Here is an 11,763-nt window from a genome sequence, read left to right on the forward strand (position 1 = left end):
GGATCCCTTTGTTGTGCAAGATTCTGTTGCACTGAGTTTTGCTCCCACAAATGGGTCATAGGGTGTAGCTTAGAATACCTTTTGCTATTTGGGTAGTTTTCGTCCTTGCTGCAATGGGAATATATTTGTGGCCTGTTCTCAAAAACAAACAAACAAAAAAAAACAACTGACAAGCAAGGCAAACACAAATCTATCCATCCAATCATCAACACCAAACACATATGCATGCACACATAATTGTTATCTTAAATATATTTCACAAATTTCAATCATTCATATATGCCCTTATGTTCTCCATTTCCATATATCTCTGGTACTATTGTTTACTCTTTTTCTTTACATTGAATCACATTTTGTCTAAATAAAGTTTTAATTGAAAATAGTTTATACTACTTGTAATCCCAGCAAGTTGGGAGATTGAGGCTAGAGCATCCTAAATTCGTGGCCAACCTCAGCAGTTTAATTTAGTAAGATACTTTTGCAAGTGTGTGTGCGGGAGGTGGGTGGGGGGGAATGGGAATTGAACCCAGGGGTGCTCTACCACTGGCTACATCCCAGCTCTATTTTTTTTTTACACTAAAGTTGCCAAGGCTGGCCTTGAACTTATGATCCTTCCACCTCAGTTTTCTGAACTGCTGGAATTTCGGGCATGTGCTACCATGCTCAGCTTCAAAATGAAAAAAAAAAAAAGCTGGGAATGTGGTTCAGTGGTAGAGAACCCCTGGGTTCAATCCCCAGTGCCAATAAAACAAAAGAAACAAAACCACTTTATATTGCTTCTGCAAGTGGAAAACCAGTATCACTTGCCAAAAAAGAAGGTAACTGTAAAAATAAATGTGAGGGAGAGAGAACTAGATTATCACACTCAAGTTAAATTCTGTTGCCTGCCAAGGTTTTGAAACTGAATGAATTCTATTCTCCTTGTCCAAAATAACAAGAGAGAGAGAGAGAAATCTGAATGTTTCTTGTTAAAGACCAGCTAAAATCAAACTATCTCTTTCCCCTGATGTTATCAGAAAATGTGAAAGAGAGGAAAGAAGTAACTTACTCAATATTAATTTCTCTTTGTTTCTACTTAGATTCCAAGCTGAACAGGTACCTCTCAGAATCATCTACTGTTCTCTTAGCACCTCAAACTTGGGAAAACAAAGAAAGGGCTTTGTGGTTCTCAAACTGCAGCATGCACCAGAACCCCCTGGAGGCCTGTTACAAGCCAGGTGGCAGGACTGGTCCTCCGAGCTACCGACCCAGTAGGCAAAGGCCAAGAGTTAGTATTCCTAATGAGTTCCCAGATGGGGCCAATGCTTTTGGTCCAGACCACACTTTTAGAACCACTGCATAAACAAAACCTACACATCTTCCAAAACCCTGCTTAGGTGAGTCCCCTACTTCCTTGCCCCTCACAAAGCCTCTGCCCACCTTAAACTCTCAAGACTAGTCACTTATTGTCCATTTATTTCACTGATTCCCAGTCTTTTCACCCAAAGAGAACATATTTATTCTCTTTTCACAAATCCCATGCTTCGAAACACTTTCTGTCTATCACACAAAACACATTTATCAAGTAATAATGAATTCACTTTCTCATGTTTTATTAATCAAAGACAAAGGTAACTGCCAATCAGAGCTTCCAGTCAGCATGGGGTAACTGGTGTTCCTACACTGAGTTGATATAATTCTAGCCCCAAGCAAAGAAACCTGATGTTTCAGTTTAATTAGCCTGTGCATCTAATCTCTGGTAAATATGAGCTTTTGGGGTTAGTCTTTTTGAAGTAGTGGAAATAGCTCATAGGCAGCCCTCCCCTCTGTTCCTATTACTGCTTTCTAAGACCCTTGGGAACCTGGGGAGCTCAGGTTGGGACCACCTGGTATATATCACTCATTTTGTAATTAATCACTGGTTGTCTTCTGTCACTTCTTCTATTGTTGTCCCTAGAGAGCACAAATGGTCTGCATCTGACCCTTCTTTGTAAACTATACAATACCTTGCTCAGGGCTTTAGAATTAGCAACTGCCAAAAAAATTATTTTTTTAAAAAAAGGGGAAAAAGCCTACTGATTCCAATTACATATCCAGTTATACTACAATTGGATACAGGAGGGAACAACCCAGTAAAAGCATATTTGCTGTTAAACAGACCTGTGTTATAAACAGGAGGATTAAACCCCAAAATTACCCTTTTGGAGAAAAAAACTGAGTCAATAGAACAATGACCTTCCCAGAAATGGTATAAATTTGAAAGTAACTATTGCCTGAGCAAGCTGACCAGGATATAACTGCATTTGATGGCTCTGCCTGTCACTGCCCCACCCCCACCCCAAGGCAGGCAAGGAGAAATGTTTGAAATGAGTCTGATTTAATCAAAAATGTACAAACTGAGGATTTGGAATAACAGTAACATCTTCATGAATCAGATGCACCCTCCTCAAGAAGATGTAACTTTTTCCCAAAAAATAAAGTCTGCTTAAAACTCCTGTGTTCCTGGAAGCCATCCTGGTGAAGATTAACACAACCCAACTTGCTTAATTCTGACCACATTTTATTCTAAATTCCCTTAGTCTATTGCAGTGAAATTGCTATTGATGCTTTTTCAGTGAGTGGAGGCAGGTGTTGGGAAGATACTCTCCTTTCCTCCAATAAATAGCTCCCCACCTACGCTTGAGAAAGACCTAAAACTTGAACATTATACTTCCTTTTCTTGATGACCTTGCATATGTCAGGCATCTTTCAAATGTAAAATACCAATAAATGTAAGGTATTATTTATCATTCACCTGCTAGTGCTCCTCCTTGCGCTTGCTGGTGAATGGGGTATTCTGATATTATTGCTAACTCTACTCCAAATATTTCCACCAAAAAAATTCCAAGGAAATCTTTTGACTACTAATAACTCTGGAAAAGATGCAAAAAGGAAGATTTGGGTTGTTGTTTTACTTGTTCCAAAGACTTTTTAGATTTAGCTAATTATGCAGCCTATCAAAGTAGAAGATCTTATGGGTGCCATGTGATGGTCTACCTCATCATTCATGCCTGATTGAATAACATGGTTAAAAATCTAAGGAGCTCTTCCTCTAATGAAGTTCCTGCTCTGGTCTGTTGCTACGGCAACTTAGGGCTCCCATCCAAGATGACAGCAAATATATTAAATATTGCTGCAAATCTATTTTCTCTTCTTTAATCACCTCAGAGCCCAAACTGTGTTTTATAGCATACAACTTTAGAAGGATATTGTGCCTGCAATTCTCCTTTCTTCCTTCAACGTGGAAACCAATCGTATTTATATTTTCTAGCATAGTTCCATCCTTGTAGCAGACATTCAGAAAATATCTTCGAGGAATCAGTTGTAATTGGTAGATTGCCCACACACTTTTATTTCTTCTTCTAGCTAAAACCCCACTAAAATGACAAGCAAGAAATTGTAAAGAATATGTTCACACAGACCAAGAAAATGGAAATAATATCATAGAGGGCAAGAGATTTCCATTCCTTTTTTAGCTCTTTTTTATTGTGCAAAATACATATAACATTAAATTTACCACTTAACCATTTTTAGATGTTCAGTTCAGTGGCATTAAGTATGTTCGTACGATTGCACAACAATTACCACCATTAATATCTAGAACTTTCCAACATCCCAAACTGAAACTCTGTACTTATTAAACACTAACTCCCCATTTTCTTCTTCCCCAACCCATAGTAACCACTATTCTCCTTTCTATCTCTACATATTTATTTAAATAACCTCATGTAAATGAAATCATACCATATTTGTCCTTTTGTACCTGGATTATTTCACTTAACATAACCCATGGTTCATACAAAGTAATAATATATATGGCACTGTATTTAATGCTGAAAATATCCCATTGTAAAATATTCACATTGTGTTTCTCTAGTCATCTATTGATGGACGTACAGGTTGTTTCTACTTTAGGCTATTATAATACTGCTATGAAGGTCAACGTATAAGTATTTGTTTTTGTTTTGTTTTGGTTTGGTTTTTTGTGCTGGGGATTGAACCCAGGGCCTTGTGCATGCAGGGCAAGCACTCTACCAACTGAGCTATATCCCTAGCCAACATCAGTGTATAAATATTTGTTCAAATTCCTGCTTTCAATTTGTTTGCACATATACACAGAAATATAAAATGGTAATTCTGCATTTAAGAACCGCCATACGTGTTGTATGAAAGGAGAGAGGGTTAGTACTCCCTTTGACAAGAATGGAAGAGGCCCTCGGGTCTGACAACACGCATATGGTTAAGGCATTGCCACCTACTTCGTGGCATCTAACCATCATTTTTTACGTAAAAAAAATGGATGTGATTCTGCAATATGTATACGGGGTAAAAATTGGAGTTCATAATCCACTTGAATCAAATGTATGAAATATGATATGTCAAGAGCTTTGTAATGTTTTGAACAACTAACAATAAAAAAAATTTAAAAAAAGAAAAAAAAAAAAAGAACCACCATACTGTTTTCCATAGTGGCTACACTAGTTCACATTCCCATTAGCAATGCCCAAGGATTCCAATTTCTCCACATCTATGTCAACAACTATTGGTTTTTATTTGGGTTTTTATTTTTAATAAACAGACATTATAATGGGTGGGAGATGGTTTCTCATGGTTTTGATTCGCATTTCCCTAGTGATTAGTGATTTTGAGTATCTTTCCAATGCTTACTAGTATTTATTCATTCTTTCCTTTCATCTCCTGCCCCCCTGTGCTGGGCATTAAATTCAGGTTCTTGCACATGCTAAGCAAGCACTCTACCACTGAGCCACATCCTGAAGCCTTTTTATTTTATATATATATATTTTTTTTTTAATTTTTTGGTTGTAGATGGACACAATACCTTTATTTTATTTATTTATTTTTATGTGGTGCTGAGGATCAAACCTAGTGCCTCATACCTGCTAGGCAAGCACTCTACCACTGAGCCACAACCCCAGCCCTTTTTTTATTATATTTTGAATCAGGGTCTGGTTAAATTACTCAGGCTGGCCTCAAACTTGCCATCCTCTTTCCTCAGCCTCCTGAGTAGCTGGGATTACTGGTGTGTGCTACCATGTCTGGCTTCTGTTCATTTTTAAAAGACAAAGCATATAGAGGAATGGTAACCACCTTAGCAGACCAAAGGGGGTTACAGATGAGAAGCAAAATGATTTGCCCACAAAAACTCTTATAGACTCAGATCCTGGTGGTAGGATGAATGGGATGAGAGTTATGGCTAAATGCTCTATCCCAATTTCCAGGAGAACAGAGGCTTAATCCATGTGGAATCTGAACTGGTGAGATTCTGGGTTCCACTGGTTCAGTAACCTGCGGGAGTGAGGTGAGGAGAGAGGGCAGTTCAAAGTAAGCAGTGTGACTCCAGTCCCTTTCCTTTATTCTTCTCCTAGGATGCAGGACACAATTTATTACTCCTAGGCAAAATATTAGGGGATTGCCTCATTAAGAAATTGAACCACACTGGACACAATGGTGCACACCTGTAATCTCAGCAACTTGTGAGGCTGAGACAGGAGGATCACAAGTTCAAAGCCAGCCTCAGCAACTTTGTGAGAGGCACTAAAGCAATTTAGTGAGAACTTATCTTAAAAAGGAAAGAAAGAAATGAAGAAAAATGACAGCAAGAAACTGAACTGCCCCAGGGAAAGAAAACCATAGATAGTAATATTTGGGATTTTCCTAACAAACCAGCAAGGTCACCCACCAAAAAACCTACAGTAAAGACCTCCACTTAGCAAGCTCTGCCTACATGCACAGGGCTTCCAATCAGGTTTTCTGCCTTACTCTAAAATATGAAGTGATAATTAAAGATCACCAGATATTTGAGGAAGCCTGCATCATAAAAGACACCAAACAATCCCCTAAATTAAACCAGGAATAAACAGATGACACCAGAAACAGAGAAAGTGCTAAGAGCCAAGTATATGATACATGGCATTTTTGGTCGAAAGGTGACGCCAGCTAGCCATTGAGATGATATGATTATGTTAAGATTTGCATTCATATGGATATTGGACTCCTGCTGTTCACCTAGGCTGGCTACGGGACTCCTGGAGAGTTCCCATTGGTTGGGGAAGTACAGTAGGAGGGAGTTCCGGGGGAAGAGCTCTCTCTGCGGTCCGAGAGGAGGCCGCGTGGGTGGAAAAATCTTCCCGGGCGCGTACCGGACATTGGCGGCAGTTTCAAAAAATAAACTTTGTTCCTGCTTGAGTGGCTCGTGATTTTGTGCCCAGCCAGACTGCAGCAAGAAAGCTTCAAATAAAAACTGCAATTACTACCCCCAGTAAGTTAAGATATTGCACCCATCAATTAAAAAGCAAAAGACAAAAACAGATGCTGTGAAAAATCAAAATAAAAAGAGCCTTTAGAAATTAAAAATTATATCCATATGAAAAAATTTAATAGGTTAGAAGTGGCAAAATGAGAGAAAATAATTATTAAAGATAATATGAGGATAAAAAGACTTAGGGAATCAGCTGAATTCAACTAAGAGAGGAAAAGATTAGCAAAGAAGTAATTTCAGAAAAATTTCCTGGAACTGAAAGACATGAGTCTCTGATTGAAAGCACACGGAATGAAATAAGATCAATGCCAAGTTTCAGTACAGCAGGGATTCAGGGAAGAGCCTGGAAGTGTCCAGATAGATAAGTCACATACAAAGCAACAAGATTAAAAATGATATTCGGCTTCTCAAAAATGACCCTGGAAGTCAAAGAGATAATGGACAATGAAACAATGCCTCCAAGGAAAAATAATTTGTGACCCAGAATTCTATACAGCCAAACTGCAAGTCCAGACTGGAGACATTTTCAGAAAAGCAAGAACTCAAAAAAATTTATCTCCCATGCACCTTTTCTCAGAAATCATAGAAGGATACATGTCACCAAATTAATGAAGTGAATCAAGACAAGAGACCCAGGAAACACAGGTTCCAACATAAAAGCAATGTGAACAAAACAAAGCAAAAAAAACAATTCCCAGGAGAACAATTTGGTGAAGGACTTAAAGAAAAAATCAGTCAATACTGAAGCAAAACTTCAAGGGAGAAAGCTCCCAATGTCATAATGTATACAACTGAGCATGAGAAACTATTTATAGGTCCATGAAAGTTCTAATAAGATAGAAAAGGAAAGTTACATAGGAAATAATAAAGTAAAACAAAAAATAAAAGGAGAAAACCTTATAACTTCCAGAAAAACAAAAAGTTGTTCAAGGAAGGAGATGTAATCACAGTATACTTTCTGGACTTGCAATGAATAATAACTATAAAATCATAATCTAATAATAAATATTGACTTAACTAAAGTTATTATTAATTTAGAATTTTAATTTTTTTTTTTTTTTTAGTTTTCGGCGGACATAACATCTTTGTTTGTATGTGGTGCCGAGGATCGAACCCGGGCCGCACGCATGCCAGGCGAGCGGGCTACCACTTGAGCCACATCCCCAGCCCAAGTTATTATTTTATTATAGAAATTTTCAAGAAAGGGAGGCAGCAAGTATCAGACATTTTATCTCAGATAACCGCAAGTTAAGAAGTGATTCTAAAACTGATAAATCAAGTGTTTTATTTGATCTGACTCAAGAAATACTATGAAGGCTGCAATTGAAACCTTTTGGGAAAATGATGGCCTAATGAGCTTTCCCTGACTTAGATTCTTTTTGTGGAAATGGTAGATTCATTCTTCACCAGGTTCCCAGAGGCAGTATGAAAGCTAAGTTAAGAATACGGGTTCTGCATTCAGACTGAATGTTCAGCTTGACTCTACTGCTTCATAGTAGCAGGGTGAATTGGGGCAGGTTAACTCACCACCATGCCTTAGTTTCCCCATATGTACACTAGGAAACATAACAGTACCTAATAGAATTACTGTGGGAACGAAATAATACATGAGATAATGCACTTAGTATTGTGCCTGGAACACAGTGGACAGTCCTAGAGCATTAGTGATTATTATCATCATCCCCTGTGTGGTTCCATCAGGAATGTAATGTAACTAGAATTCAACCCTGCTCCTCAAGTTAGAAACAGCTCAATCCTAAAGGCAAAGCTATACAGGCTTAATATCTTCCTTCACCTTGCTGTTTTTCTACTTGGGGCAAAAACTGAAGATAATTGTGGTAGAATAGTATTAGGAGTAGTTAACAGTAGGAGCCTGAAGTCAAATAAACATAGGAAAAATTCGACTTGCCCACCAATTATCTACATGAGAAAAGACTAATCACATCATGTTATGGGCCAAATTGTATCTACCCCAAAATTCAGATGTTGAAGTCCTAACCTCCAATATCTCAGAATATGATTGTATTTAAATTTAGAGTCTTTAAAGATGTAATTAAAGGGTTTAAGACGTAGCTGTGTGGTAGAGTGTCTTGCCTGACATGTACCAGGCCCTGGGTTTAATCCTCAGCACTGCAAATTATAAAATAAATAGGTAATTATAAAGTTAAATTAGGCTATTAGGGTGGACCCTAATCCAATATGATCAGTGTCCTTTAAAAAAGAAGTTAGGACAAAGACAAGCACAGAGAGAAGACTATGTGAAGACACAGAGAGAAGACGGCCTCCTATGCCAAGGAGAGAGGCCTCAGAAGAACCCAATCCTGCCAACACCTTGATCTTGGACTTCTAGCATCCAGAATTGTGAAAAAATTAATTTCTGTTGTTTATACCACCTAGTCAGTAGTATAAAGTTATGGCAGCATTAGTGACCTCAGTTTTCTAGAGGATAAAAATGGAAATATACATACCACATGAGATAATTATGAGGATTAAATTATATAGAAAAGTATTTACCACACTTCTTGGTACATAGTATGTGTTCAATGAATGTAAGATAGAATGATTGTTCCATTATTATTATAACATAATTACTCTGATCTTTCCATAGTAACAAAAGTAAAAACAGAAGCTGAATAACCAACTCAACCCAGGTTACTACAATAACTTCATAAAACCTTCAGGTCTTTAATCTTTCCTACTTCAATCCACCCATAAGGCTGACAGAACATTCTTCTTTCTTTTTTCTTTTTTTGTTTTTGTTTGTTTGTTTTGGTCTGGAGATTAAACCAGGGACACTCTACTACTAAGCTACAACTTCAGCCCTTTCAGCCCTTTTTATTTTTTATAAAATAGCAGAGTCTCACTAAATTGCCTTGGCTGATCTCAAACTTGCAGACCTCCTAATCCCTTCCAAGTTCCTGGGATTACAGGTATGTGCCACACCCAGGCAGAATATTCTTTCTGGAATAACATTTTACCTATAATAGCTAGTATGGAAAGTGGCCTCAATTCCACCCCTCCCTATAAGCACAGGCCCCTTCTTCTATAAGAAATCCACTGTTTGTCTCCTCCCCAGGAATCTGGACTGAGCCTTTCACCTCTTTGACCATTACACTATACAGGAAATGAGAGTCCTAGGACTTTTTTTTTTTTTTTTTTTGATGGGGGAGGTGGGGTACTGGGGATTTAACTCAGGGGCACTCAACCACTGAGCCACATCCCCAACCCTATTTTGTGTTTTATTTAGACACAGGGTCTCACTGAGTTGCTCAGTGCCTCATTTTTGCTGAGGCTGGCTTTGAACTCATGATGCTCCTGCCTCTGCCTCCCCAGCAACTAGGATTACAGGCCTGCGCCACTACGCCCACCTGCCTGGGACTTCTTAACAGACCATGCATTAAAGAAGGTCTGGCAGCTCCTAAGCCACCAAGAATAATAGGCTACTCTGTTGAGTGAATGGTTACAGAGAAAGACCTAAAAGCATGTAGAGAGAGGGGAGCTAAAAGGAGGAACATCAAGGTGCCAGACACTCAACTCCAATCATGTTACTGCCACTGTATGAAAGACCCCATGCCAAATCAAGAAATGAACCACCCAGCTGAGCTCCAATTAGTCCACAGAATCATGAGATATCAAGGGGAAATAGAAGGGGAGGGAAAGGGGAAGTACTGGGAATGAAATGGCAAATTATGTTATATGCATACATGAATATGTCACAGTGAACCCCTCTATTATATATAATTATAATGCACTAATAAAAGCAATAATAAAAAGGGGGGCTGGGCTGTAGCTCAGTGGTAGAGTGCTTGCCTAGCACATTTGAGGCACTGGGTTCAATCCTCAGCACTACACAAAATAAATAAAGTTATTATGTGTATCTACAACTAAAAAAAAAAAGTACTGTGTCCATCAACAACTAAAAAAGCAGGGAGCGGGTTTGGGACGTACTCAGTAGTAGAGTGCTTGCCTAGAATGCACAAGGCCCTGCGTTCCATCACACACAAAAAGGTGGGGGGAAGACATTGATCCCTATACAGTTGATCTAAATAAAACCCTACAGTCTAGATGGCAGGTTGTTAATCTAAATATGTGGTGGTCTGTTATACAGCTAAAGATAACCATGTTACTGTTTCATTTAAAACATTTGGTCCTTCATAATCAAAGTTCTCATTGTGGTTTACAAGGAGTATGTGGCTTGAACAAGACACCTAATCTCTCTGTGCATCATCTTTCCCATCCATGGTGAGATAATAATAAAAATAGTACCTTCCTCAAAGTCAGCTGTGTAGATTAAGAGTTAATGCTCATTAGTCTGGCATATAATGAGTGCTCAATACCTGCTAACTGTCACCCCCACCACCATCACCTTGCTCTGCCTACTTCTACAGCCTCCAGCCCAATCACTCCTTGTGTGCACTCTAGGGTACAGTCATAATAAAATCCATTTTCCCCCAACATGTCATATCTTGCAACTCTTTATATTCCTTCTGCCTGAAATTTTCCTCATCCACCTAGTCCACCCTTTGTCCTTCTTGGATCTCCCCAGTCAGTGAGGTGTCTGACCCTGTTCTCCTTTCAGCACCAAGCTCTCCCATCTTTTGCCATTGTGTGGCCCTTGTCTCCCTAACTAAACTCTGAATCTTTTAAGACAGAGTGCATGTTAGATTCACAAGCCAGCAGAACATGTCATGTAGAAAGTTCTTAATACATATTTCAGGGAGGGGAGGAGAAAGGAATTTGCTTTTAGAGTGCTGGTTCTCAACAGTAGGGGGGAAAGATAACAATTGTGCCCCCCAGGAGATACCCAGAAGTGTCTGGAGACATATTTGGCTGTCACACAACTGGGGAATGTTAGGTCATTTAATGGGTAGCAGATAAAGATGGTGCTCAACATAAGACAAGTCCCTCACAAGAAATTATCTTGACCTCAAATGTCCATAATGTGAGGTTGACAAGCCTTGTTTTAGAGAATCATCACATGAGAGAGAGTATAAGACAAAGAGAGAGGGAAAGAGGAGTGGAGGGAAGCACCAACTGCCTTCATGCCTATACACTCAAAAGCCTGGCTGCCTATCTTGACTCCATCTCACTTCAACACTTCTGGGAACTGAGGGTGCCAAGAAGGTATTACAAAAGAGCTTACATCTGGTCACCTTTCTTCCTTTCAGTGAGATCCTTATCAAGATCCTTTCCTCATCAGGGTCCCATTTTCCACATTCTGTATACAGCCTCTTCAAGCTCTGCCTGGCATCCTGTGATTCTGTAATTGTAGTGAGGTGCCTGTTTCTTTTTTGCCTAAAAGATGCCAATGGTACACAGACTTTCATGTGCCAAGAGAGGAAAAAATCCCATATAGGCTTGTCTGAGTCACAGAGTGCTTGTGCTACATTCTGGATGGCCCAGAACTTAAATGAACTCATGGGCCGAGATGCAGTCTCCCACCTGCCCAGGTAGGCAGCCTCATG

At 39.1% G+C, this 11,763-nt stretch overlaps 1 non-coding gene across 1 annotated transcript; it reads left to right on the top strand.

Annotated features, from left to right (window-relative positions):
- Positions 1-4,177: 4,177 nt before the first annotated feature.
- On the top strand, positions 4,178-4,303 carry LOC125611771. The gene has a single exon (XR_007342022.1). It is a non-coding gene; the product is annotated as a U6atac minor spliceosomal RNA (small nuclear RNA).
- Positions 4,304-11,763: the final 7,460 nt, after the last annotated feature.

The sequence above is a fragment of the Marmota marmota genome, unplaced genomic scaffold, assembly GCF_001458135.2.
Source record: "Marmota marmota marmota unplaced genomic scaffold, marMar, whole genome shotgun sequence".
NCBI lineage: Eukaryota > Metazoa > Chordata > Mammalia > Rodentia > Sciuridae > Marmota > Marmota marmota.